Source organism: Aotus nancymaae, unplaced genomic scaffold (genome assembly GCF_030222135.1).
Source record: "Aotus nancymaae isolate 86718 unplaced genomic scaffold, 86718_ANA_hifiasm-v0.15.2.pri h1tg000029l, whole genome shotgun sequence".
Lineage (NCBI taxonomy): Eukaryota > Metazoa > Chordata > Mammalia > Primates > Aotidae > Aotus > Aotus nancymaae.
This window is the reverse complement of record NW_026988442.1, coordinates 46316427-46343745: the sequence shown is the minus strand read 5'-3', so window position 1 is coordinate 46343745 and position 27319 is coordinate 46316427. Positions and strand designations below refer to the sequence as shown.

Sequence of the window (27319 nt, the reverse complement as noted above, 5' to 3'; positions counted from 1 at the left end):
GATTTAAATGTAAGACTAAAATTATGAAAATCCTGGAAGAAAACCTAGAAAATGCCCTTCTTGACATCAACCTTGATGAACAATTTATGATTAAGCTCACAAAAGCAACTGCAAGAAAAACAACACTTGACAAATAGGACCTAATTAAAGAGTTTCTGCACAGTAAAAGAAACTGCCAAAAGAATTAAAAAACAACCTATAGAATGAGAGAAAATAGCCACAAACTGCATCAGACCAAGGTCTAATATCCAGAATCTATAAGGAACTTGAATAAATCAATAGGCAAAAAGTAACCCCATTAAAAAGTGAGCAAAGTAGATGAACAGACTCTTCTCAAGAGAAGACAGGTAAGCAGCCAACAAACATATGAAAAAATGCTCAATATCAATAATCATCAGAGAAATGCAAATCAAAACCACAATGAGATACTATCTCACACCAGTCAGAATGGCTATTACTAAAAAGTCAAAAAACAACAGATGCTGGTGAATCTGTGCAGAAAAGGGAATGCTTATACACTGTTGATGGGAATGTAAATTAGTTCAGCCACTGTGAAAAGCAGTTCAGAGATTTCTCAAAGAACTTAAAATAGAGCTACCATTTGACTCAGAAATCCCATTGCTGAGTATATACCCAAAGGAAAACAGATCATTATATCACTATAGGTACATGCACTCATGTTCATCACCACACTATTTATAATAGAAAAGACATGGAATCGACCTAGGCATCCATCAGTGGTGGACTAGATAAAGAAAATGTGGTACATGTACACCATGGAATACTATGCAGCCATAAAAAATAATGAAATAATTTCCTTTGAAACAGCATAGATGGAGCTAGAGGTCACGAGTCTATGCAAATTAATGTAGGAACAGAAAACCAAATATGACATGTTCTCCCTTATAAGTTAGAGCTAAACTTTGAGCCCACATGGACATAAACATGGGAACAATAGACAGAGTAGACTAGTGGAGTGGGGAGAAAGGGAACATGGATTGAAAAGTACCTATTGGGTATTACACTCATTACTTGAATGCAATATACCCATGTAACAAACCCACATTTGCATACCTGTATTCAAAATAAAAGCTGAAATTTAAAAAAATAGTAAATTGAAGTATGCCGTTGCACTGCTTAATGTGTCTAGAAGATAACTCAAACCCCTTATCAAAGCCCACGCAATCTAGCCCTCGCTTGCCTCTGATCTTACTTCCTCCCATTCACACCAGGTTTTCTTTCTTCCAGTGGGTGGCATTCATTCCCAACTGAAAAGATTTGCACATACTGTTCCTTTTGTCTGGAATGTTACGACTCTAGGTCTTGAAATGACTCATTTTTCTGGTCATTTTAGCCTTACATGAGGTGTGACATCCTCAGCAAGGTGTTTCCCTAGAAAACCAATCCAAGTTAACCCTCTCCCACCCTGTTCCTTATGATCATTTCTTCTTATAGCACGCTAACTTCCTTTCATCCTAGAACTATCTGAAATTATCTTGTTCATTTATTTGTTTAGCTTTTTTTTTTTTTTTTTTTTGAGGCGGAGTTTCGCTGTTGTTATCCAGACTGGAGTGCAATGGCGCGATCTCAGCTCACCACAACCTCCGCCTCCCAGGTTCAAGCAATTCTCCTGCCTCAGTCTCCTGAGTAGCTGGGATTACAGGCACACGCCACCATGCCCAGCTAATTTTTTGTATTTTTAGTAGAGACGGGGTTTCACCTTGTTGACCAGGATGGTCTCGATCTCTTGACCTCGTGATCCACCCGCCTCGGCCTCCTAAAGTGCTGGGATTATAGGCTTGAGCCACCGCGCCCGGCCTATTTGTTTAGCTTTTTAAATACTTCGACATGCCTTTTGCTTCCTCACTCAGCATACAGACACTAGAATGTATGGTCTGGGCAGGTGGGCATTATTTGAGTTTTGTTCAACACCTGGAACAGTGCTCTGCGTGCACAAGCCGCTGAATGTATACTTGTCTCTACTGATTAAGGCAGCGCTGGTATTTTGTAAGTTCCTTTTAAAGTTCTTTCATCTTAGAAATGTTATTCTGAAACCTCGCACAGCTTTAATCTGAATCCAGTGAAAGATAAAGAAAAGCTAATGAAATACTTCACTAAGAAGAGTGCTGCATTACAGAACTAAATAATATTCAGCCACTTATTTGGGGAAGGATTTAAGTGATAAGAAGGCCCTTAGGAAGAACTAACTGTTCACTGCCTAAAACTCTCATATTGTTTTGCTTCTTGATAACCTTTTAAAATCCATATATAAATCTTTCTGGAATTTCAAAATACATTAGTACTTTTACATTTTGTGGTCAGCGTTTTCTACGTCTAGTGGAAGTCGTCAAGTGGAGATAATCCTGGTTAGCGTTTTCTTGGGGGAAAATACTTGATATATTTCTCCATAAAATAAGATTGAGTTTCCCCAAAGCAATTTCATCAAGTGGTTTGCTCCACCATGATCTAAAAGAGCTTTCTTCCCCCACTGTTTTTATCAGGAACGTGACCTCATCAGACAGTAAATCAAGAGGTACTGACAACTGAGGCTGAATGATGCTCCCTGCCTAGGATTTGGAATCTTTGCATGAAATAGGGACTCTAGCCACCAGCGACAAAGAAGTCAGAGGGATTGTTGTCTCCAGGAAGCACTTCCAGGAAACAGGAACTCAGGTGAGTAATCATAATTATTAATAGCTTTGGAAGCTACAGTAACATTTTAGTTTCTGCTAACTTATTTAGTTGCCATCCTCCCAACACACAGTTAACTTTTATGCACCTCTAAAAGTAATATAAAGTAGAATTATATATTTCCTAGTTCATTGCTTTGGGAATTTGCTATAAGAACATTCTCCTTAGTAGAAAGAATTTTTTATTGTGAAACCATCATTACAGAACTTCTTTATAATGTTTCCTTTATTTTCCTGTGCAAGGAGGTGCTCTATAGATAGTAATATTACTAGCCTTCATATTGGTTTCATGTCTGCAGATGGAATTAAGACACTTTAGTGATGTGCCCTTTAGTACAATGTTACAACTTCCTGGCCATGTTTAAATTGGTTTTAATGGCTTTAATGTGTGCTGACGGCAATATCCATGTTAAACAGTGATTTTGGGACATGTAAAAATGTTTTTATCAGTGTTTTTGTGTTGAGTCTCCAATGCTGTCTTTATGTAGGGGAAGTAAGTATAAGACATTGGCCATGTTCTGTGTGCACTGGATGAAACATTTAAATGTAGCTGTTTTGGAGAAGGCATAATGTTCAGATGTCTTAATTGTTTTGTATTTTTACTTTTCTTTAGTGTGCTCTGACTGCAGTGAGCTTGACTTTGCAGTAGAACATAACTTTTAAATTTCCTCACAGCTAGTTAGTAGGAAGGAAAGACAGATATGGATCCATCATAAAAATTAAAACTTCCTAGTCTTTTTCTTTAGTCCCTTTGCTCCACAAAGTAAAATAACTTCATACATTTAATCACTTCTTTAGTCCCTTTGCTCCACAAAGTAAAATAACTTCATACATTTAATCACTTCCTAACAAGAAATTAACAGATACGAATATCATTTTTAGAAGTCAAGTTCCAGATATTTAGTAAGGGATTTAAAGATTTCTGATCAACCAGTCTAATGAGGTCTGTTCTCTAACTGAAGTACCATATTTACCTATTAAAATGGGACTTACTTATTGTCTTCTTGTTATTTGTGTTTATTTTAAAGAATTGAGAACATACTCACTGTTTCCTGACTCTGTTTCCCCTACAAAGAAAAAAAATGTACTGATATTTTCGGTCTTCACTTCATATTCTAGGCATCTTAAATTTTTTGGCCTAGGTTTATTATACGCGTTAGTAAGATAAAATATCTTGCTCAGTTCTGAACAGCATATGTAACCACAATCATTCTTTAAAATATGTAAATACTGAGACTAGCTCTCCTCACTCTAAAAAAATTCGTACTTTCTCAATAACTTTTCTCTGTCTCCAAGAAGTCATGAGAACTTTGGGCCCCACTGCTAAGAATAGACTAATTAGAATTTTCTTGCAGAGTAAGCTTGGTACTTACTATTCTTTAAAATAACAGAATCAGTGAAAAAGTAATGCAAGCATGAGAAATACATACTGTAGATAAATTATTCTTGTTAAAAACTTTATGTGATCAAATTCTGCTCTATTTAATCTTGGTCTTACAGTATTATTCTTTTCCCAAAGTAAAGTCAGTTGGCAAATGCTTTTTAGATTTGTTAGTATATCCAGATACTGAATTTTAGAAAGAAGCATTTTTAAGAACCTAGTCTTTGCTTAGATATGCCTGATGCATAACTGGGCAGCTTTATCTCACCCAGTGCCTGTATCCTTGAGTACATTTCTGAAACCATATGCCACTTGGCTTCACCAACTCTGGGGTTTAGGGATTTATGTTAGGTAAAGTATGTCTTTTCCCACCTGCACTGTAAAACACTTATCTTTCCCATACAAAGCTCCCGTTCAATGTGAACCAGTAGGAATAATTACCAATGTGACCTCAGAGGAGAATCCAAGTAGACAGTGAGGTTTGGATTCTGAAGACATCCTCACCTGGAAAACTGCCCACTCTACATTCATAATTGACTTGATTGTGCCTTCTACCCAAAAGCTCATATCCATACTGCCTACATGGAGCTGCCTGCATTTGCCTTAAAGCCTCAGCATAGTCATTCTACCTGCTTTGTTTCTAAGCTGATGATAATATTCATTCACCAGAATGAACCTTGAGCTGTAAAACCTCACAGATATATGCATTGGACTATAATTTACAGCAGTTCTTCCTGTTGTGTTTTCTTCGGAAGACTTGTTTCCATTATTCCCCTTTTGGTGAGTACCAGATTTACTTTGGGAAAATCATTTCTTCTCATTTTTGTATAATTAAGATGTCTTGCTCTCTGCTGGTTGAGAAGAGAAAAATGACTCAGGTGAAGCCATCTTGATTTTTTTTTTCTCTCCCAAGACTAAGAACTTGAGCAGAGTGAATACAAGGGGAAAAGTGGTCTGAGCCCTGTTCAACTGGATGGTGGCACTCAAACGGGTCTGCTACTTGTAATCTTTACAGCCTTGTTCTTATCTTTTTTTCCAAGTGGTCTTCTTAAGCCTTCCCATGAATTTTGAACTACAGAATATTCTTGCAGTACATTATTTTCTGCTTAAGCAAGTCAGAGTTGATTTTTATTGCTCATATCCAAATTATCCAAACTGAAATATATGCTTTCTTGAATCTAACAACTGCATATATATCTTTATGGAATTTATTCAATATAATTATTTCTGAATGAGCACTTTGGTGTAATTTTTGATAGTTTCAGAGATGGTTTCACAGATGGAACTGCCAGCTTAGATTTTAGGCTTAGTTAAAGAGAAGATGAATTAACATAACATATTTCTGGTCATGCAATAAATATTGTTTTTGTTGGGAATGATTGTAAGAGAAATTTAAAAATAAAAATAAATATAAATGATAAACATTTTTGATGCCCATAAAGAGTATATTTTTATGTTAGATTAATAGGGAGATACATGTTGAAGAGATAAATCTCCATACTGAAAAAGTTTTAGTTTCACAATCTAATAAAAAGTCATATTAGACACAACTGTAGAAAGTGAAATAAAAATGTACATATTTATAAATTATAGTACAAAAATTCACAACAAAATCATAGGGCAATCATATGATCCATTGCCAAATGAAGCCTAGAGATAACAGATGCTGTGAAGTCAGAGGCAGCTATGACACCCATGTGCTGAAGTTACCTGAAAAAGTTTTATACTATAGAGGAGATTGGATTAAAGTAGGCCAAGAAGAATCAGGTGTCCAGTGAGCATCCCCCAGTCCTGCAAAGGATGCCAAACCACAAGAAGGGGACAGCTCTAAAGGGTGCATACTATAACAGTACCCTTGAACTGGCCTTTCTGATGACAAAGTGATACCTCATTTAATTTTTTCTTCATCCACTAATTAAACTCTCACATTTGCTTTCTGACTTGCTCAGATTGTCTGATTTGGCAAGTCATTTTTATCAAATCTCAGAGTTCTTAATCCTCCCACTTTAACTGCAAGTTGAGAATTGCCTTCTTCCAATATTGATTTTGGAGTGTGCTCCTGGTAATGCCCTTCTTGTCATTGACTCCTCTCTTGAAATAATTGGCTCCTTATTTTTTTTTTTTTTTTTTTTTTTTTTTTTGAGACGGAGTTTCGCTCTTGTTACCCAGGCTGGAGCGCAATGGCGCGATCTCGGCTCACCGCAATCTCCGCCTCCTGGGTTCAGGCAATTCTCCTGCCTCAGCCTCCTGAGTAGCTGGGATTACAGGCACGCGCCACCGTGCCCAGCTAATTTTTTGTATTAGTAGAGACGGGGTTTCACCATGTTGACCAGGATGGTCTCGATCTCTTGACCTCGTGATCCACCCGCCTCGGCCTCCCAAAGTGCTGGGATTACAGGCTTGAGCCACCGCGCCCGGCCGGCTCCTTATTTTTTGAGCAGCATCTCCTGGGCACATTCCAAGCTTCTCTCCTGACAGTCTCCAAGGGCTGTACTCAGAGAACTGGGAGGACTTGGGTAGACTGAGGGAAAGACACTTCAGAGTGATAAAATAAAGGCAAAACAGCATGAGCCAAAGAATTGATGCATAATAGTATATAATACATTCAGAGGAGTAGCTCTGACTGATTGGAGTGACAGGATGGAATGGGGGAAGAGCAGAAGATTAAAATAATAAAACAGGTTAGAATTAGTTTATGAGTATAGCACACAAGTGATGTCTGGTTTTCATTCTCTAGATAATGGGAGCACAATCAATGTCTTTAATCAGCACCTCTATATGAACATTGAGCTTTAGAAAGATTGATTTGGAAATGTTATGCCAAATAGATTGAAAACAGGAAGCTCTTGCAACAACCTAGATGGGAAGACATGAGGACCTTGGCTGAGATAGTGACAGCAAGTATGAAAATAAGCAACTGATATTCAAAAGCATAATAATGTTCTTGAGAGCCCCAAGTGGTTTTTATTGTTCTGTGCTTACATAGAATAAATTACCAATAACTACCCTGAAGCTAGTTATTTTGTAGTTTTAATTAAAGCTTTTCAAGATCCATTGATTATGGTCAGGAAGGTACACAAATCACTGAAGTGAGCTTTGGAAAATAAGACAGTATTCACGTTGCTGCCATATTCAGAAGGACAAATGCCAAGTAATTTTCCATTGATTCTGAATAAGGAAGACTTTGCAAATAAGCCTTTTACAGCAGAGATAGGCCTGGATGTGCCCCTCCCTGTATTGTCAAAACCACCCTCACCTTCCACCTTCTGCTTTTGGGTGCATAAACATAATGTCCAGGGGAGATGGTCCGGTTTGTTTAATGTAATCTTGTAAAGGTTTTTCCTTTTTTTTTTTTTTTTTGATAAGCCAGAGTATATCTCCTTTCTCTGCTGATAAAATTAACTCATATTTAGTTTTCTAAATAAACATTTAGACAAAATGAAATTCATAAGAGTATAAAAAATTAGAAAAAGCATAGCCAATCCTACCACCTAGATGACTTAGTATATGGCGTATATGTTTCTAGACCTTTTAAATGAGTTTACATATACATGAACTTATAAGACTTTTTAAAAGATGAAAAATCGTTAAAATAAGTAGAAATATTTTCAACCTCCTTTTGGGAAATGTTTTTAAAAACGTATAAATATACTTATTCTAATTATGATCATAAGAACAGTACATAAATGTGCGGTTGCTTAGGATGGAACGTTGAATCTCATGGGGGCCTGCCCTCAGGACCAGAGAGCTAGTTTAATAAATATTTGTAACTGAGGTTTTCTGTATACATTTTGTTTAGGAGTGTCTTCTACAGTAGAATTGACATTTGGAAGTAGGACCATCTAGTGGTTTTGTCTTTGATACTGCTAAGAAGCAGCACACAAAAGACAGCTTTATTCTTCTGTTTGCCTCAGTGAAATAAATAAAATTAAATATCATACATCCCATCCATATCTGGCCCTGGGAATGGGACTCTTTAATCAACATCAATGCCTTCATTGCTGATAGATAGATAGATAGATAGATGATAGATAGATAGATACAGAGAGAGAGAGAGAGAAAGAGCATTGTAAGATGAACCAAATATAGCACTGAACTGACAGCTGACAGTTCTAATAAATAAATTCTTTTACGTTGTTATATTACACCACGACCTTAACCAGACCACATGAAAACACAAACATCAGATTTATCTACATAGAAAAAAATTAATGGAAGATAATGCTATGCTTTTTTTTCCTCAGGGGAATACGACTTCATTTATTTCTTCTTTTTGGATTTCTGTGTTTTTCAAATTTCAACAAAGAACATGTTACGTTTGCCATCTGTAGAATTAATAGTTGACATTAAGGAAATAATAATAGATATTACGGAAATGTGTGTTTCTGTACAGCAATGTATTCTCCAAATACAGAAGACAATGCAGATCCCTTTGAAATCACTAGTGGTGATTTGTCTGGCCTAGTGTAATGTGTTTAAGATGCATACCTGAGCTGGCTAGACTGCAGAAGACTGGTTTGTGATCAAAGACTGGTGAACTTGTACCGAGATTTGATTCATGGATGCTCTTACTTTAGTTTGTATCAAACCAGCAACAAACAGTATAAAGAAAAAAGCTGATACTGATACAAATGAGTGAGAAGATGCAGCTCCTTACAGCCCTTTTTATTCTGGGCACACCCAAAATGAGCCACCTATAAGCTGAGTGCATGACCAATGAAGTCACAGGAATCCAGGGTTGTGGACTGGCTGCCTTTCATATCTTTGGAGTCCAAGTCACAACTTAAGACTTATCTCCTGTCTATATAGCACATTCCTTGCTGTTGACAGGTACATACTTTCTAGATCCAGTTCTTTTATTTTCCATTTTTAATTTTTAATTTTGTGAGGCCATAGTAAGTGTATATATTTATGGGGTACATGAGATTCTTTGATACAGACATACAATGCATAATTATCACATCATGGCAGATGAGGTATCCAACTCCTTAAGCATATACCTTTTGTGTTACAAACAATCTAATTATATTCTTTTAGTTATTTTAAAATGTACAATTAAATTATTATTGACTATAGTCACTCTGATGTGCTGTCAAACACTAGGTCTTATTCATTCATTTTTAACTATTTGTCTTTTCCCCTCAGACTCCTCACTCCCCATTAGCCTTCCCAGCCTCTAGTAATCATCCTTCTACTCTCAAACTTCATGGGTATAATCGTTTTGATTTTTATATCTTACAAATAAATGACAACATGAGATGTTTGTCTTTCTGTGCCTGGCTTATTCATTTACCATAATGACCTCCAGTTTCATCCATGTTGCTGCAAATGGCTGAATCTCATTCTCTTTTTTTTTTTGTGGTTGAATAGTATCCCATTGAATAAGAACCATATTTTCCTAATCCATTTATCTGTTTAAAAACACCTGGGTTGCTTCCAAATCATGGCAATTGTGAACAGAGCTGTGGCAAACATGGGAGGATAGGTTTCTCTCTGATATATTGATTTTCTTTATTTTCCATGTATACCCAGCAGTGGGGTTGCTGCATGGTATAATGGCTTTATTTTTAGTTTGTTGAGGAATTCAAATGGTTCTTCATAGTGATTGCACTAATTTATGTTCCCACCAACAGTGTATGAGGCGTCCCTTTTCCCTACATCCTCACCAACATTTTTTATGGCCTGTCTTTTGGATGTAAAGGATTTTAACTGGGGTGAGATGTTATCTCACTGTAGTTTTGATTTGCATTTCTCTGATGATCAATGATGTTGAGTACCTTTTCATGTGCGTTTTTGCAATTTGTATGTCTTCATTTGAGAAATTTCTATTCAAATATTTTGTCTATTTTTTATTCAGAATATTATATTTTTTTCAAACAGAGATGTTTGAGTTCCTTATATGTTCTGATTATTAATCCCTTGTCAGATGGGTGGTTTGCAGAATAGAGAACTCAGAAACAAATTCACACACCTGCAGTAAAGTCATTTGCAACAAAGGTGCCAAGAACATGAAATGCAGAAAAGGCAGTCTCTTCAATAGATGGTGTTGGGAAAACTGGATATCTATATACAGACACATAAAACTAAACCCCTATTCTTCTCTGTATCTAAAAGCCAAATTAAAATCAATTGGATAATTAAATATGTGAATTTAAACGATGCAACTTTTATAAGAAAACATTAAGGAAACTCTCCAAGACGTTGGTCTGGGCAAAGATTTCTTGAGGAATACTCCACAAGAGCAGGCAAGCAAAGCAAAGATGGACAAATGGGATCACATCAAGTTAAAAGAAAAAAACTGCACAGCGAAGGAAACAAACGACATAGTGGAGAGACTACCCGCAGAGTAGATCCATTTCTTTTCATCAGTCCTGCAGGTGGCCTTTTACAGTGGGGTCCATGGAACTGAAATGTATTTATTGAAGTGCTCTTGACTTGGCTCCTCTCACTGTTCTATCTTGCTTGTTCCATGTCTTACTTTTCCTGCCTTAGTTTCTTGACTCTTTAAGCCATTTGAGTGGGACCGTGATAATAGGCCTCTTTTAAGTACAGATCTCTATACAGTGTAAATATAAAAGAAATCCCCAGAAAGCCAAACATCGCTAAGATTTGTTCTAACAAGTTGGGGTGAGGAGAAGGATTCAGACACATGAAATTTGTAACAGAAGATAACTAACAGTCAGCATCCTCCTCTCCACTGCCAAACCTCCCTTCTGTCATACTACTTAGAATGAGCTCAGGTCATTATGGACATTCTTATTACAAGTGAAGGAAGTGCAAGATAACAAAGAAAGGAAAAGGACGAAGAAGAAATTCGTTAAAAATGTTAACTGAGGAATAAAATAGATGAAGAGATCACCTAGAATCTGGTACATACATATCCAACACTGTTACTGTTGTTATTGTTGTGGTTATTATTATTAAGGACGAGAATTATTATCTATTTTATTCACTTTTTTTCTTCAGTACCTAGCATTAAGCCTTGACATAGTATGCTTTTAATAAATAATGATTTAATTAATTAATTACAAAAATATAATTGGCTATCATTTCTTTTCTTTATATATTTAACTTCAAAAAACATAAGGCTTCGTTTATGAGTTAGTGAAAATAGTATGTCCATTGGAGGTTCAAAAGAGACTCAATAGTTACTTTAATGTTAGAGTTTTTAATATCCTATTTATTAAATATCCTATTTATTCCTTTTTAGAGTTTCTTTATTTACTTTTTAGGCAAGGGATTATTGTCTTTTCATTTAAAAACTGTCTAAAATATTTCAACACTAAAATACTAGATAAGACCAAGTTTTTTTTTTCTGCCACATTTGTAGCATAAAACAGTAGAGAAGTTTTTCATTTCTTATTGAGAATTTAATAGAGAGGGTATCTTTGTCTCAGCATAAAAATATTTAATTTCTTGCATATACTCTAACCCAAGAGACATACTGACAGGGCACTCTAATACATATAAAAATAAATAATAATTTCCATGAATAAATATAAAGTATAAAAATACATTTAAGTTTGAATAACTATCTCCCTATTCCATGAAAAGATTTGGTTCCTCTTAAAAAAAACAAAAAGCAAAACAAAACAATAGCTATAATAACAATAAGCCTCAACCTGGATTTCTAAAATACAAATCTAAAGTACGTTTGAATACTCAGTCATATTGAACAAGTAAGTTATATTTGCTAAGCCTCAGGTAGACACTAAAATACTGTTTAAGATGGTATAATGCATCATATGAAATAAAGAATATGGACAAATTTTGTTCTGTTGGTCAAAAAGACATCAAATAGACTGGGAAGAAGGGGAGTACAATGTTTTTGTAAATTTATACCCAAACAGTAAGTAGGTTAATCGTAATTCCTTTTTATTCAAATACACATGTTTATATTCACTTAAAATTAACCTTGCTTTTCAATAGATTTTCATTCCTACTAAGGAATTGGTTTCATGGGGCTCATAAACCTCAAAAGATCCCATATACTTTTCAGATAGAGATTTATCGAGCATTTTTCTTTTTGCTAGATATTCCATCTCTAGGAACCAAACTTTACTAGTGTGTTAGTGCAGCTATCCACAATTTCTCATTGCTTTTTTCAGCATATATTTTATAAAATTTCTTCTATGTTAGAATGAAAAGTTGGGTACAGAGCAGGAGACAGCAAGTCTGCATGAAGTCTTGGGATTAGTAGCAGGACTCTTGAGTGTCAAGGGAAGAATACAGAGAGGTAAGAATTGGGAGTTGACAAAGAAAATCTGAGGGGACAAAACATATAAAGCCACATTTGCTTTTACATGGCACCGTTAGAAAGAGAGGATACATTTAGACAATGACCAAAGTAAAAATCTCATTGAAGCAGTTCGCCAAGTTTATGAAAGTTTCTGAAAAAAAGTTGTATTATTCTTTTAGACTCATACTAATTTATTTGTAGGATATGAGACCTAACGCGTTTTGTAACACGGTAAGTCTATTTCACTGGCCAGAAGAGGGAGCCATTATATAAAGAATTTTGAAAACTTACTTTCCCCAAATAAAACTACATTTCTCTTTTTACTAAATGATTATTTTAAAACATCTTATGGAATCAGAAGTCTGAATATCTTTTTGCTTTTAACAATGAAAAAGAAGTAATATTTTGTCCTCACACATGCAGAGAAATAATGTATTTTTAGGCAATTAGCATCTACTTAAGTGAGCATATTCATGGAGAATTCATTGCTTCTGTCCTCAATAGGTGAATTATATTAGGAGAGATACTCGTAAGGTAATAACAGAATAAGCTGTTACATGTTTATACTGTAGAATTATAATCACATTGGTTACTTTGGACCCTGGAAAACTTTATCAAGCAGGGGGCATAAGAGCTGCTGCTCTGTAACAATATTATTTGGGATTCACATATAACAGGTAATCTGGGACTGTATTTTGACAATGAGAAGTGCTATAATTTAAAAAGATCTATTGTGTACCATATATAAACACCATCTTCCTATACATTAATAATAATTCTTCTCTATGACCTTTTGAGCGTTTCCAAGCATTTTCCAAGTTCTTTCATATATGCTTTAATAACCTCTACTTACCTAGAACAGGAGACAAAACAAAGAAGTTAAATGTCGTATTTAACTGAGATCACATGGTCAGTAAGTAGCAGAGACTGAGACCCAAAAAGGCACCGTCTTATAGAGGCACTGTCTACTGGGTTTCTCGGCTGGCACTCCAGCTTCTACAGTTCAGCACATGCTTGAAACAAACTAGCAACTTGAGGAAATGAGTGCTTTCCGAATGGGTGAGTTTCAGGAGGAGATGTGTGTAAAGAATACAGAATCTATGAATTAAAATTCAGAGTAGATTGAGGGGAGAAGATGGCCAAGTAGACGCAGTCGAGAAGCACTGCTCCTACCAAGAGAAATAAAAATGTCAACTAAGCCCTCACACTTTGAACAAATCTTTTGAGAGAAAACACTGAAAGTGAATAGAGAGGCGATGCAGACAGCAAGGTGGAAGAGGGAGGAAGCTGGGAACCCTACACAGAGTTGCCAAATGCCAGAACCAGCTCCCAGCCCTGAACAGGTCCTAAGGAGCGGGCGAATGAAAGAACTGCAGGGCAACACCCTCCCGCCACGGACCCGTGAAATCTCAGCTACAAGCGATCCCACGACCCACATAGGCATTTGAAAGCTTGTTTGGAGGTTCTAGCAAGGGAGTGCAGTTACTTGTATATCCTCAACTGAAGACCGGTCCTCCTCTGTCCCTCTGTGGGAGATGGTCGTCCTCTTCAACGGAGCGCGCAGCTTTGGGAGGGACGCACGTGGAGCAGTGAGGGAGGAAGGGGACACCTGCCTAGCCAGCCAGATCAGCCGAATCGACTATGGCGATCAATGATGTGACAGATGTCGCAGCCAGATTGCCCTCACATCCCCCCATAGGCATTTGAATTGCCAGGTGGAACTGCTCGGAGTGTAGACAGAGGGAGAGTGTGAGCCTGCATGGAGCTCAGAAGGTTTTGTGCATGGGGCAGCTGCAGCAGCAAAATGTAACCACAGGGGCCCGGCCCTCCTGCCAAGGCCACTCCTGCAAGAGGATGTGCACAGCGCCGTCTCCACTGCACTGCCTCAGTGCTTTCCCGCCAGCCTGGGGGCACTTTGCTGGCTCCCTAGCATGGCCAGTTTTGACCCTGAGGAACCAGAGGACAAAGCCATGGGCCTGGTCCCGATACCCAAACGTTTGAGCACACAGCTAAGGAATATTGAGCTGAAATCTGTGGCTGAAGCTCAAGGGGAGGAGGGGCCCCCACTCTCAGAGCACTAAGAAGTGAGAGGCATATATGCTCGAGGGCCTGCCCGGGAGCTGGGTGTGCCTCCCTTCACATGCCCAGCCCGGGAAGGGAATAGCCTGCTTGCAAGCTGTGGCCTCTGCCTGAGAGAGCCCCATAGATGGTAACAATAAACAGTCCAGTGAACTGGGTACAGAAGACTTGAGACAAAACTAGCTGGTTGGTCCAGCTAGTTTCTGGGTAGACCCCGGAAAGGGACATGGTAGGGGAAGTGTGGGCTGGGAGGGGCCCACAACTGTCTGCTGGGCAAAAAACCCTGGTCCATGGGTGCCACACCAGCTGCACAACCATGGCAATCCTGCCTTACCCAGACATCCTCCACCCTTGACCTACTGCATCAACATATAACCCACTGATACATCCCACAACCCACCCTGACTGCCAAGTGCGGAGGACCAGTGGGCACCTAAGGTTGTTAGGTTGCTATGAGATCCGGGGAGCTGGATCTTGTCAACTTAGCAAACTTCGGTTAGGGCCACCTCTAAGAAACGGAGGAGTGCAGCCCACCAGGGCACCCCTCAGGCTAAGGAAAGGCGAGTGCTGCCCAGTGATTGGAAGGGGCTCCCGAAAAGGCCTAGAAATTGACTTGGTGAGAGGGTCATCTCTTGTCTACCCTGTCTCCCACACCCCAAAATACTGCTGCAAATGCATTGAAATACAAAATACAAAATAGGTGAGCGCCTAAGAGCCTGTCAGCCCTTACTATTCATTTTATGCATCTTAGCCATCTATTGGATCATGCCTAAATTACACCACCAAATAAAAATTCTTGCAGCACACATTGCTGGTGAAACCCAATACAGAAATCTAGGCACAGATAAAGATCCTGCACAGAGACTCGGACTTTGAAAGTACCAAAAAATGAAGCCAGTCAACTATACTCAACATACACCAAAGTCAAACCCTCGGGAAATAATATAAAAACAAATGCTTTATCCAAGTGACAACAACTTACAAAAGATATAGGAACAGTGGGCCTGACAGATACAGAATTCAGAATTTGGATGGCAAAGAAGGTCCACAAGATTCTGGAGTAGTTGCAACACAATCCAAGGAAGCAAGCAAAATATTCCAAGAGTGGAAAGACGATATAACTGTTTTAAGAAAAAAAAAAAACAAAAAAACTTCTGGAATTGGAAAACACTACGGGAATTTTATAATACACTTGGAATTATTAACAATTTAATAGATCAACCTGAGGAAAGAATGTCAGATCTCGAAGACCAGTCCTTCAAATAAACTCAATCAGACAAAAACAAAGAAAAAAAAAAGAATTTCTAAAAGTGAACAAAACCTCTGAGAAATACGGGATTATGTAAAGAGATCAAACCTATGACTCATTGGCATTTCTGAGAGAAAAGGAGAGTGTAAGCAACTTGGAAAACACATTTGAGGATGTAGTTCATAAAAGTTTCCCCAATCACTAGAGGTTGACGTGCAAATTCAAGAAATCCAGAGAACCCCTGTGAGATACTATACAACAGCAGTTCCCAAACTCTGACTCAAGGGACCGATTTAGTGGAAGATAATGTTTCCATGGACTTGGGAGGTGGGTACGGTTTCAGGATGATTGGAACACATTACATTAATTGTGCACCTTATTTCTATTATTATTACACTGTAATACATAATGAAATAATTATATAACTCATCATAGTGTAGACTCAGTGAGCTTGTTTTCCTGCAATTAGACAGTCCCATCTCAGGATGACAGGATACAGTAATAGATCATTAGACATCAGATTCTCAAAAGGAGTGTGCAACCTAGACCCCTAGCATGCACAGTTCACAGTAGGATTTGTGCTTCTATGAGAACCGAATGCTGCTGCTGCTGATCTGACAGGAGGTAGAGCTCAGGCAGTAATGAGAGCAATAGGGAGTGGCTGTAAATACAGATGAAGCTTTGCTTCCTCACCCACTGTTCACCTCATGCTGTGCAGCCCAGTTCCTAGCAGGCTGGTAACAGGTACCCACCCTTGGTCCAGGGGTTGGGGGCCTCTGCTATACAAGGAGAAGGAGGAAAGGAGAGAGTCAAAGGTTGAAAATCTACATATTGGGTCTGCACTCAACTAGATGATCCCATCTGGGGGTGATGGGAGACAGTAACAGATAATTAGTCATTGGATTCTCATAAGGAGTGTGCAACCTAGATCCGTAGCATGCACAGTTCACTTCCTGATGACAGGTTCAATAATACTCTCAACTTCAGCAGCACACAGTGTACCTTTGTAACTAAACTTTGTACCCTCAGAATCTAAAATAAAAGTTGAAAAAAAAGGAAAGGAAGATTCAGAGCAATTTCCATTGGTTATCAAACTTAGCTGCACAGTAGAATCACCCCTGGAGCTTCTAAAAATTTTAATACACTCAACTACACCCCAGATTAATTAAAATAGAATCTCTGGGAAATGGCATAGGCGTTGGTTTTAAGGTCTCCAGGTGATTGTAACATGCAGTAATGTTTGAGAAACAGGGCTCTTGACCAGCGTTTTGTCAGCCGTTATGTATGTACAAATCTTTGTCGTCTAGAGGGTCCCTACTTAATGTGGTTACTAGTCAAAACCCCTCAGCATTCCCTGAAAATTATCAGTTAGAAATGCAAATTTTGAGCCCCACTGTATATTTATTGAATCAGAAACACTGGGGTAGTTGCCGGCATTTTGTTCATTAAACTTCTCCAGTTGATTCTAATGTGTGCAAACGTTTGAGAAGTAATGGTCTCACTTGGGACCATTCTCCTCCTCCTCCTTTTTATTGCTGGCAGGTGGAAGTGACACTATTTTCCAAAGGCCTGGGAATTTATTTCCTCGTTGACAGTTTTATCCTGGAAAATGATCTATCTTTTGTCTCTCACCAGAATTTCTAAACAGGCATAGGCACTTTTTCTTTCAATGGCTGGTCCCCTTGATGTCTAAAATGTTCATGTTTTAGGAGGGTGTCAAATAAGGGAACTAGCAAAAAAGGGAAAAAAGAGGAGCAGAGAGAGCATTTCCAAGACTCTGTTGGTGCACTGAACTTTAATTAATCTACTTTTAGAATTCTCATTCCAACTAATTATATACTACACATATAGATGACACTAAAAATAAAATTTGCATCATCTGTGAGACATCGAGGATGTTCAGAAAATAGCTATGATCTTACAAAGTAGCTTGACACTTAGCAATACTCTTATTTTATTTGTTGCTTTGTTTTTGGTGGGTTTTTTTTTTTTTTTGACTACTACTCCCTGAAACAAATGAAAGATGTGGTATCTGGAGTCAGATCTGGATTTGAACCCTGGTTTCACCCCTTTCATGATGTGTATCTGAGCGTGTTACCCAAGTTTATTTCCTTGTCTCTCAGAGGTAACTGACAAATTAGTTTTAGCATTGTGGCAAGATAGAAGAGACTGAACATAAAATGCCTCACATCATTCTTGGCACCTAGTAGATGTCAGTGGTGTGCTGGAGCCGCCTTGGGCCAGCTGGAGAGAGCAGTGGTGCATGGCTCCTTTCAAGTCTATGTTCAGTGACTTCAGGTTGTTTGCTTGAATTTAGTCATAGTATGAAGATTTACACCACAGAAATAGGCAGAAGATACATATAAATTTGATGGGTGGAATTTAGAAGGTAGTATGTTTTTCTCTCATGAAACAAAAATAACAAAGCATAGCCCAAATAGGAGGGTGTCAAAAAGGGCTTCAGAAAAGCCTTTCCTGATATCACTGTCTTACCATGTATCCATCATGTATTCTCAGGCCTTCTCTCTTAAATTCCCAGACTCAAGGAAAAGGCGACACTCAACTATGAGCAGACACTGACATTTTTGTGAGATTAGTTCATCAGAGGTTTTCCTTCTAAGCCAACCTGACTGAGTTCAGGGATATGAAAAATATCATTTAACTAATACTTGTTGAGCATCTGTTGACTGTAAGGCCATCTAGGGATGAAGATAACTACAACAAACCATGTCTGTAGCTCACGGTTTGGAGAGGAGACAAGTAAACATGTAATCAACTTGCCATAATTTTAGATAATAGTAAATGGTAGATGAAAATAAAACAGTTTCATTTGGTAAACAGTGAGCAGGGCAGTGGAATTGCTTTAAGTAGGCTGACCAGGAAAGGGTTTTCTAATAAGGAAATATTTGAACTGAAATCTAAAAGGATGCAGCTGTGTTCTGGATCACAGGCACATTCCAGGAGAAGAAGAGCAAGAGAAAGGCCCTGAGGCAAGAGTAAGCTTGTTTTCAAGAGTAGAAAGCAGGTTAGTAGAACTAAGGGTCTGTGAGTTGAAGAAGAGGGTGGTGTGACATGGAGCAGCAGCACAGTCAAGCAGGGGACAGATCACGTAAAGCCTTTTAGAGTGAAGTCTGATTATGTTAGGTGCAATTTGGGAGTTCTGAGAACCGTAAGAATTGGGGCTCATGGGGACAGTAGCCTGCTCTCCAATAGAGTTTTAAAGGATCACTCTGATTGCTCTGTGAAGAATACATTTTAGAAAGTCAAAAGTGGAGCCAAAAGACCAGTTAAGTGGCTACTACAATTGTCTAGGCGAAAGATGTAATAGTGGTTTGGACAAGGATGAAGGTGGTCTAGAAGAAGAGAAATGAGTAGACTTGGAATATATTTTGAAGGTTGAATCAATAGCATTTGTTGATGGATTAAATGTTTATATAAAGGAAGAAAACAAGAATGTGCATATATATATATATATATATATATATATACACATTTTAGAAGCAGTGTAGATACTGTGCCCATCAGTTAGTTTTTAGTCTGAGGCAGGTCATGAAGGGAATGAACTATCTAAGCAATGAAGAAGAAACAAATGTTTAGACTTGCTTCAAGTTAGAGAAAATAAAGCTGTTCATATTGCATCCTCTTTCAAGCCATGTCTCCAAATATAAATGATTAATGCATTTGTGGTATCTTTAAGTTCTCAGATAGCTTTGTATTGTTAGTAAAATGCAATTACAATGCAGTTGGGAAAAATGTTTCAATTATATTAGCAAATAAATTACTCTTATATAAAATAATTAAAACATCTAAATTTCCCAACTTAAATCTCAGGCTTAATGAGTCTTTTTGAATATTTATTTTCAGTTTTCCTGCTACTTTTTAAGTCACTTATAGTTTTTCTGTTGGAGACTCTAGAAAAGAAGGAAAAAAAATTTTGGAAGCCCAAATTTTATTAATATGATTTTAGTTTTTATGACTCTCAAGCAAAGTTAGAGGAGATTCCTAACAAGGAGATCATTTAGTGTACATTTAGTACCTCACAATTACATGTCAAAGTATCCTGAAAAAAATCGATAAACTGTTTGTTGAGTAAAATTTAATAAATACTTTTTTTAATGCAAAGTTGAGCTTACAGGGGCATGGGTCACTGCATCGTAATGGGGGGTGACCTTAGGATGGGAGTGAGGAATGATTCTATTCCCTCCCCCCTGATTCTTATAATCCTGGTCACTGGTCTAGCTCTCCTCCCACCACTGCTACCAAATAGAATTATATGTGTGAAATGTCTCTGGGACAGGCCTACTTCTCACACCCACACCATGTTTCTCCCTCTAGCTAAAGAGGGAGAAGAATACAGAATGGGGCAAATGGTTATCACCTACCTCTGTAAGTCTTTTCACTGGAAAATGTAGGCTATAAGAAAGGAAAGATTGTTTGAGGGAGAAAATTGCCTCTGTTCTAGGGTATTCTAGAAGGTGTAAATGATTCTTATAAAATTTTCTTCCCTGGCACTTGAAACTGTGTCAGTCTGGGTAGTTAGTAAAGAAAAGCCTCAGGGAGTATTTCAAAATCTAATGAGCAGATTAGACTAAGCAGGAATGATTTTAAGGATTTGAAACCAAGCGTAGAGCTTAAATCATTGTAAAATATTAAATAATGAGACCTGATCCTATTGTTTCTCTCTTCCAAGAACTTGGCTCTCTACAAAGACTGCCTTGCTCAGTCCTCATCATGTGGCTGATAGGGGTGTCAGTATTCTAGTGTTTCTGTTCTACAGATGCAGGAACAGAGATTCACAGGGTAGGATAGTCTGCCCTGGGTCACAGAACAACAGAGTAGAATCAGAGTCACTGAGAAGTTACATAAGCAGAGCCCACCAAACTGAGAGCAGCAATTTGCCTGAGGGCCTGCAGAAGAATTTCTCTCTCCATGCATCCAAGCCATGATTGATTCATTTCCTTTAAAAACAAACAAATCTGTTTTTATATCAAGACTACTGAGACTTCTCTAGGAAATCCTGGGTCTCTGTCTTAATCTTTTGTAGCACAGTTTTCTCACTCTCCAAGCAGAGGAGGTCACCGTGTTGTAAATCGGTATGGATACCTCCTGAAGGAGTGGTTGGAACATTTTGTTGAACCTTGCATGGACCTCAAGATATTAGTACCTGGCCAGTATCAAGAGGTTTTCAGAATTAGATTTACAGCTACAGTGTGATCAGTGAATATGCAACTTATATTTAAATTATAAATTCAGCCCATGCTTTACGTATTTATCAAAGACATTCTCCCCCACTGATACAGTCTGATTCGGTTTGGCTGTGTTCCCACCCAAATCTCATCTTGAATTGTAGGTCTAATAATCCCCACCTGTCATGGGAGGGACCAGGTGGAGACAATTGAATCAATTACCCGCTTGCTGCTGTTCTCGTGATAGTGAGGGAGTTCTCACGAGATTTGTGGGCTTTTTCCTTCTTTTGCTTGGCACTTCTCCTTGCTGCCGCCGTGAAGGGAAGGATGTGTTTGCTTCCCCTTCCATCATAATTCTAAGTTTCCTGAGGCCTCCCCAGCCATGCTGAACTGTGAGTCAACTAAACCTCTTTCCTTTATAAATTACTCAGTATAAGGTATGTCTTTATTAGCAGCTAGTGAGAGCGGGCTCATGCACTGTCCTTGCCCCAAAGCTGTTAAAAAGCTACCATACCTGCCAGTCTCCATTTCTTAGAAATTTTGGTGAGAACAGTCCGTGAATCAGTGGGACTTGTTTATAAAAGATAAAAAGAAAAATCTCTTTTATATCTGTAGTCCGAGGTGGGAAGGTTTACCACCTTTCCTTTTATCTGGGTAAAATCTGCCTTGATGCGTTCTTATGAAGGCCACCATGTTTGCCCTGGAATGATTATTTATTGCCTAGCTGCCCTTTGGAGCCATATTGAGCACAATATCCAAGGTCCCTCTTCAGATATTTTAATACAACTATCTCGTCACCTTTCATCTTCTTTTTGCCAACCTACCGAATATTTTTATTATGTTCAACTGATTTGTATGCTTTGGGGCTTGCTGGTGGTTTATCATCCTGCCCGTTCCCTTTAGAATGAGGTAAATGAGCCGTAATAAACAAGTCTCCTCACCTGTGTGAGCTCTGATGGCTGGGCTTGGAAACAAGGAGTGTTACTGGGATTGATTAGTGATGACTTGCACATGCATGGGAAGGGGAAATGGCTATACCTGTGCTGCCTCTTTGCTGTCTCTGGTTTTTCAGTTTTTCCTATCATGGTTACGTACGTGCCAATTAATACTGATAGTTGCTTGAAAATTTGAGACAAGTCTCTATTCTTTGTTAAAGATGAGCTTTGTAAACGTTTACAACATTGCATTAGATCTGAGTACCAATGCCTCTCTACATTTTTTAATGGCAGCGAATGATGCAAATAAATATGATGTGTCATTGTACATTGTCTAAATGTATTCACATTTAAACTGTAAGTAAAAATCAAATAATATGTAGCTAATTGTAATTTTCTCAAGAGATGACCTTAGGATGGCTGAAATTGTCGGGGGCTGGCCTGGTTTCCCAGAATAATCCTTTAAATTAAGGATTCTATCATGGTGAGCAGTGTATGCAGAGGTGGAGGAACTGAATCAAGGATAGTTTGAAAAACTGGATCATCTGATGGCTCTGTATTAAATAGGTTTAATTCTGCTTTTGATTGTATTTCCTGTCTGCATCTGAGGCCGTATCCACTGCAGAATAATAAAATTGAGGTAGTAGCAAATAAAAAAAAAAAAATTAAAGAAAATTCCCAGGAATAAAAAAGCAAAGGAGAAGCAAGAAACAGAGTGGTAAGATGACATTGTATCTGTAACTCCATGGGATGGTGGCTGATCTCAGTAACCCAGAAGCCTGTTTGTTGTTGTTTATTACTTTATTGGGATATAATGAGTACATAGTACATTTAAAAAATTGTACAGTTCAAATATACATATTTATATTCCTAAATAAGGACTACCTAGGTTAGGATACAAAATATTCCTATTACCTAAGAATTGTCTCTTATGTCCCTCTATGACAATAACTCCCCCAAAATTACCACTCTTCTGACTTCTATTGGCATAAATAAATTTTGCCTGTCATTAAGCTTCATAAATTAATTCAAACAATATGTAATCTTTTGTATCTAGCTTCTTTTGCTCATAATTATGTTTGTGAGATTCTCCATGTTTTTGTGTGTTTTACATGTACCAGTAAAATGCTTTTTCTTACTGTTGCATAGTACTTTTCTTAAGAGCTAGGATCATACTCTGTCACTCAGGCTGGAGTGCAGTGGCATGATTGTAGCTTACTGCAGCCTCAAACTCCTGGGCTCAAGCAATCCTCCTGCCTCAGCCTTCTGAGCAGCTGGGACTATAGGTACAAGCCTGGATTCCTTTGTTGCATACCTATACCTCAATATTTATTTTTTCTAATCTTAATGGATGTTTGGATTGTTGCCAGTTTGAGACTGTAATGAATATATTATCTGTGAACATTCACATACATGATTTTGATGACTATAAACACTACTTTCTGTGCATATATACCCAGTGATAGAATTTCCAGTCACAAATATATATGGTTAGCATTAACAGAGATTAACAAACATATCTTCAAAGTAGTTGTCCAGGTATATATTCTTACCGGGAACATATGAGAGTTTGTTTTGCTCCACATCTTTGAAAACACTTATTGTCAGGTTTTTTTTTTTTTAAATTTAGTTATTTTGGTGGTGGTCTAGCAATATTTAATTACTATTTTAATTTGCATTTCTCTGATGAATAACTCAAAAAATAAGAAAAAGACTGATATCCCAATGCACTGTTAGCATTTATATTTGTCGTTTTACTAAATATTTTCTTTGTGTCTTGGTTCTTTTTCCTTTTCTAGTCCACCCATTCTTTGTGTTAAACAGATTTCTGCTCCATTGTTTTAATCTTGTCACTTTTTTTTTTTTGCTATTTTTTAAAATGTATTTCACTCTTTTTATATTTTCTTAGTGGTTGCCCTAATGAATATTTAACTTATAAAAATATAGTTTGGATTCATATCAATTTAATTTCAATAGTATACAAAATGTTTTGCTCCTCATCTTCTTTCCCCACTGCTTTGTGCTACTACATCATACAAATTACATTTTTATATATTATGTAGCCATTAGCACAGATTAAAAATTATTGCTTTATATAATTGTCTATTAAATTATATAGGAAAAAGGGGCATTACAACCAAAACATACATTTGTGTTCTCTTTGATATTTGCCTATTGGGTTACCTATCAGTGATCTTTGTTTCTTCACATGGATTCACCGTCTAGTGTCCTTTTATTTCAGCTTTTAAACTCCCTTTAGTATTACCTGTAGGACAAATAAGCTAGCAATAATTTCTTTTAGTTTTTTTATCTGAGAATATCTTGATTTATCTTTAATTTTTAAGGTTGGTTTTCTGTATACAGAATTCTTGACCAACAGTCTCTTTTTTCCAGTACTTTAATATGTCATCCCACTGCCTTCTGGCCTCTATAATTTCTAATGAGAAATCACTAGTTGATCTTGAATGTAATGAGTTATTGAGTATAATGAGTTCTTCACTCTTGCTGCTTTGAAGATTCTCTTTTGCTTTTGGCAGATTGTGGTGTTTCTATGTGTAGATCTCATTCAGTTTATCCTACTTAGAGTTCATCAAACTTCTTGAATGTGTATATCAATGTTACTCATCAAATTTAGAAAGATTTAGCCATTCTTTCTTCAAATATTCTTTCTGCTTCTTTCTTTCTGTCCTCCCTTTTGAAACTCATGTGTTTATTGGTATATGTGATGATGTTCCACAATTGTCTGAGGCTCTGTTTTTTTATTCCTTTTCATGTCTGTTCCTGAGACTGGATAATTTCAGTTGACATAACTTCAATTTTACTTTCAGCTCAAATCTGCTTTTGAGTTGTGCTAGGGAATTTTTAATTGCAGTATTGTAATTTTCAAGTTAAGAATTTTTGTTAGGGCTCTTTTTTGTTTTTTGTAATTTTTGTCTCTCTATTGGTATTCTCTATTTGGTGAGAACTTGCTCTTTTAAGTCCTTTGGTTCTTTAGACATGGTCTCCTTTAGTTTTGGGGACATATTTAAAATAGCTTTAAAAACATATTTGTATTTAATTATTATACAAATAGTTTAGTGATCATATTTTAAATCTTTGTCTAGTAATCCAGTAGCCTGGCTTCCTTGTGGACTTTTTTACTGAGTACTTTTTCTTTTTCTATGTATAGGCCATATTTACTTATTGTTTTCCATGCCTCATAATCTTGATAACTGGATATTTGAAATAATATAAGGTAGCAGCTTGTATTCTCCCTATCTTAGCCTGTTCTCACATTGCTATAAAGAAATACTTGAGACTGGGTATTTATAAGGAAAAGTGGTTTAATTGGCTCATAGTCCTGCAGGCTATACAAGAAGCATGGCAGCATATGTCTCTGGGGAGGTGTCATGGAGCTTTTATTCATAGTGGAAGGCAAAGTAGGAGCAGGTATCTTACAGGGCAAGAGCAGGAGGAAGAGAGAGAGGTAGGGAGATGCTACATACTTTTAAACAACCAGATCTTACAATAACTTACTCACTGAGAATAGCACCGAGGGGATGATGCTAAACCTTGAGAAATCTCCCCCATAATTCAATCACTTCCCACCAGATCCCACTGCCAACATGGGGGATTATGATCGAACATGAGATTTGCCTGGAGACACAGATCCAAGCAGTATCACTCTCCTTTCCCTTGGGTTTCTTATTATTGCTCTCTGTTCTCATTGTGGTTGTTGCTCCTGCTGTTTTCTTCTTTTTTTTTTGGAGGGGGAGGTTGCGGAACTTTCCTAATGTAAATTAGTATAATCTCTATTCCTTGTCCTATGTGGACACTGAAGTCTCTGTTCAATTAGCTCAGTAGTCACCTAATGACTGCACAGAAATTTTTGTAAATGTCTTGGATCAGTAAATCTTCCAGTCTTTGCCGAGGAACTGTTTCCTTACTGGGACATACGTTTAAGACTCAAGAATGCAGTGTATAACTCTGCCTTAGCCTTCTTTCTGTGCTTATGTGGAACCTCAAACTTGACCAGAGGTGAGAGCTCAGGACATGGGCACAGCCTCAGGATGCTTGCAGCCCTGTGCCTGCATGTGGTCTTGCAGATTCCCAGAAATATTAGAGCTTCATAAAGACTATTAAAGACATCTCATTCCAAAGCTTTTTATTGTAAATTTTCTTATCATCTTTTTAATTCCCATACTCTCAACATTATCTCAGACAGATGCAATGTTCAATTATTGCAAACAACACAAAGGAAAACGCTGTTCACACTGGATGAACTTGGAGTCAGGCCAAACAAAGGCAACCTTGCAAATGGGTTTACCATGGAACTGCCAGGCAAGTCAAATAATGGCATTTTTCTGAGAACAGAAGTTTTGGGAAACTCCAAACTTGTTCTGCCCCTCCACTGGCTTCTAGACTTCAGGTTTTTACTGTATTGTGGGTTGGTTTTCAAAGCTACTATTAATTTTTAAGGCTAATATTGACCTTGCTATTCTTATTCAGATTCAGCTATTTTCCTTGAGTAAATCCTCTTTTGGTTAAGTCCTAGAGTTCTGAATAGAAGTGATTTTGATAATTTTTGCCAATGTTCCTTTTTTTTTTAATGGAGAAGCAATTTTCAGAAGTCCTTACTTGGATATTTCTACTGATGTTTTAAAAACAAAAATTAAAAATGGGGAAAACATGAACATATACTTCGCAAAAGAAGATATCCAATTTTACTCCTTAAGTTTCTATTTTTATAATACGGGTCCTGCTATGTGCTGAAAAGGTAGATTTCGTGAGAGGTGACAACGATTATGTTAAGCCTTAACATGCTTCTCATTGGCTCATGCAATGTGACTTTTAAATCTGCTATTCCACGGAAATCCTTATACTGAATGATAGAATCTTTCAGGACTTTGTTGTTTGACAATTCTGTAGAATTTTGTAATGCTGATTATCTTTTCTCTCTGAAGTATTGTTGTGCTTCTCCCTTTTCCTTACATATACTCTTCCTGGTTGACTTGATCTGATGGTTTGGCTTCAGCCACCCCTAGGAAGCAATGGCTCATGGATATGTGTCTCTAACCCTAATGTCTCCATTGAACTCCATACTTTCATATCCAATTGCCTTTAAGACTTCTTTAGCCCGTAATACCTCAAATTTAACACATTCAAACTAACTCCTACTCAATTTTTAAAAGTCAGATCTTGCCTATTTGGCTAGATGTAAGTAGTCCTCCATCCTGTTCTCATTATAGATATACAAATATAGCATAGCACTATCATCATTGACTAATTTTTCCAGGATACTGTATCTGCTTAATGTCATTTTATTGAGTTTATGACTGAATCCTAGATTGAGAGTTACTTCCAAAATGCATAGTTTCTACTATGTGTTTATATACTTGGGAACTGCTGAGGGTCAGTCTTTTATAGCTAAGAAAACTGAGGCTCAGAAAATATACTATATTGTTCAAGCATACAGCCACATTGTTAGTGACAAATATTTAAATTCTTGATATTATATAACAAGATACTGCTATGTATATGTATATTGACATTTTTGACAATTCCTAAAGACCAAAGCTTG

The 27319-nt window shown here is 37.4% G+C and overlaps 1 long non-coding RNA gene across 1 annotated transcript in view; it reads left to right on the top strand.

The window, feature by feature from the left end:
- Positions 1-27319, top strand: part of LOC105708906 (uncharacterized) — a 68330-nt gene that overhangs the window by 25984 nt on the left and 15027 nt on the right. The window contains exon 2 of the long non-coding RNA XR_001105402.2: positions 2502-2673. This is a non-coding gene — a long non-coding RNA (uncharacterized LOC105708906). The remainder of the gene's footprint in view (positions 1-2501; positions 2674-27319) is intronic.